Genomic DNA, 3205 nt, shown 5'->3' with positions numbered 1-3205 from the left:
GTTTCCTAAGAACATTCTGTAATTACATTATCTGCAAAGCAGAGCTTTATCCCCATCTTGGTACTTGGTTGAAAAGACTGAGGCACAGAGAGCTCAGTGCTACAAGCCACATGGTGCTGCCCCTTGCAGAGGATGTACTCAACTCATGCCCTGTGCTGCTCAGATTTTTGAAGAGACAAGATGATCTCCCTGATATGTGGGGCAACTTCCATAGCCTATTGCTGGAATCATCTCTAAAATGTCTCCCCAGATGCTACTAGTAAAGCTGATTTAGGTTTTCTTGGTCCTAATCTGTAGATTAGGGCAAAATATTTCTGTGGGTTGCTAATTTAAGTGTTACATAAAGGGATTTCAGCACACTGTGTATCGCTTAGCTCAGCAAGAACTAAAATGCTGGAGGAGTGTTATAAACTATCTATGATCACTTACTCTGACTCTACCCAAAGAGCTTCTTAAGGCTCAGGAAATACACAGGTTTTCTGTCTGGCATACACTACCCCTATGTAAATGTTGTAACTGTACTTTAAAAAAATAAAATAAATGGATGCAATGAGTCTTAGCACTTTTTGAGCCCCTTTAGAAAGGAAAATAAAAAACCTCTAAAAAAGGGATCTAGAGCTGAAAAAAGAAGTGGAAGCACCCATACTTTTGAACTCATGAATTTACTCTTTAATTTTGTCTGCATTTTAATTCATCTTTGAAATTAGATGGGAGAAGCAGCCTAATTATTAGCAAGGTGCTATGTAGCATAAATCCATACCACAATTCTGTGTCTTCAGTAGGAGATGGGGCTTGGTAATGGGGGAAGGTCAATTGTATTCCCCAGCAGAGAATTTATGCTAAGTGGAAAACACTTTCTTTTTCACAGTACCTTGAAATTTAAAAACATGCTGGGGTAGAGACCCCTGCTGTTAAAAGATTCAATTTGTTTTTCAAAAGAAACCAAATTAGGAACATGAAAAAAAAATGTTTTGCATTCAAAAGGTACCAAAAAAATTTTAAAACCTGAAATCTTTGTTTAATGAAATTCAATCTGAAATATTTTTATAGGTTAGCACCAATTTTCTATGCTTCTCTCAGCAATTCCAAAATAATTGCTCTTCTTTTGGTTACTAGAAAGCCTCCTGGCCGTTCATGGCTTGGTGCTAAGGGAATTTGGTCTTAGATTCTGTATGTCAAAATGGCATTTTCTTCTATCTCTATTTTTATTCCTACACACATCCACCCTACCCCCAATGCCTTTCATCATGTACCTTGTGTTCCATAGCACTACTGCAGTGTTCTTGATCCAGAGGCAGTTATTGTAATATGTTGTCTATACTAAACCAACATCTGTCTTGGATTGAAAAAATAAAATACATAAAACCCCTGAACCTGAAGTACAAATATACTGGATAAGCAGGACTTTTGCTCCTGCACTGTGGTCTTGTTTGAAACAGAATAAAGCAACAGAAATGTAGCAAACTATGATTAGTAAAAAACCCTGAATTACCCCAGGGAAGAATCTAGATTAACCTAGATCTGTGCAAGAGGTAATAGGGTAGAGACTTTCTTCCATCAAGTCAGTCAAACAGTTCTGACCCAGCCACCATTTTACTGCAGAAAATAAGCCCAAAAAATCATTCTTGCTTTTTATGTTAAAACATCATTTGATGAAAATGTCTTTATTTCTATTCTTACATATTCTATCCTCTGTGCATGAGAAGTATCTAGAAAATTAGGAAGGGGAGGCTCAGAGGTTTCATGATGATTCATGTCAGAGAAATGACAAGTGCTGACAAAACAGTCCTTAGACATGCAGCAAATACTTTGAGCAGTGTGTTCCTTTATCAGCTCCCATTAAACTGCAGCCAAGTGTTACTGAGTTGTAGTCAGAGAAGAGGAGCAACTGAAAAACACTAAACACCCTAAATATCAAGCTGTGCATGCTCTACCACAGAGTGGTCTGAAGCCAGGAATTGCATTTATTTATTTTAAAAGCACAGTACTTTCTATGGAGGACCACTGCTTAGGCAATTGCTTTTCCATGGCTTAGTCATCCAGCATTAAATGAGATGCCTGCACGATATGTTTTGACAGGTGCTGCTGAGCTGTTTGGTTGAGGCAGTTTCAAGTCATGTCTCCTGTTTGCTTTTAGTGGTTCTGGAATGGAATTTTTCTATTAAACAACTTAGCACAGTACACCAGAAATAACTGCTTTATGCTCACAATATTCAGAGAAGCAAAAGCAATAAAATATCCAGAGCATGTGAATAACTAACTGGCAAGAATGGACAAAGTGGCCACAGGTCTTCAAACCTTCTGAAGGCCATGGTCCCATGGGGTAGTTCATCCCTGTTTGCAAAGCACATTTTTCACTCACAGCAATACTTCCTCATGCATGTGTCCTGGGAACTGCCCTTCTGGGGAGCGAGTTGTATCACTCAAGCTCTTGAGTAAGGCTTGAAATTAATTAATAAAGCCTATCTGGACTTCTCTATCTTAGTAAAGCAGAAAGAATGCTTGGCAAATTTTGGCACACATTCTTCTAAGTGTTACAGGAAAGAACCACCAAAAAAAAAAAAAAAGAAAAAAAATAGGGGTCTATCTAAATCTAAGAGTTTAAGGCAGAAGAAAAGACAGAAGGGGAAAAGCATGCTCTGTGTATTTACATCACCACAGTGCAGGTAATTTGTGTCCTTATGTTGATGTAAGGGAAGTCAAAGAGAAACCATGTTACAGGTAAGAAAGAGTATACTGAGAAATGTCAGACAGCATTTCATAGTCCCTGTCCTGAAAGTAATGGGACATAAATTAGCTATAAGTGAAAAATACAAGTCCTTCAGCCAGTATTATCTTTCTTGATGAGAAGGGATCAGTGTATTGCCCAGATCAATGCTGCACATTAGACAGCCTAAGGATACAGTAGTATTCACTTCCAACCCCAGTTCTGCATTACTGGAAATTGCCCATGTTGTAACAGTTCTTTGGCTTTAAATGTTTAAGAAACACATTCCCCTACATCATTTAATCATCACTAGAGAGAAGGAAAAAAAAATTCAATGTCAGACTTAAGTCTTAAAGTAATTCTTTCTTCATCACAAATATATTTCTTTAGTCTATCAACTTAATTATATAAATCTTTAGGTATGCATTAAAACAAAACACAGTTTCCATTCAGAAGTTGTGCTACAGGCTTTTTGTTCAACTGACAAAACGCACTAAG

The sequence above is a fragment of the Cinclus cinclus genome, chromosome 7 (genome assembly GCF_963662255.1).
Source record: "Cinclus cinclus chromosome 7, bCinCin1.1, whole genome shotgun sequence".
Lineage (NCBI taxonomy): Eukaryota > Metazoa > Chordata > Aves > Passeriformes > Cinclidae > Cinclus > Cinclus cinclus.
The sequence above is the reverse complement of the archived record's forward strand: the minus strand, read 5'-3'. Positions refer to the sequence as shown.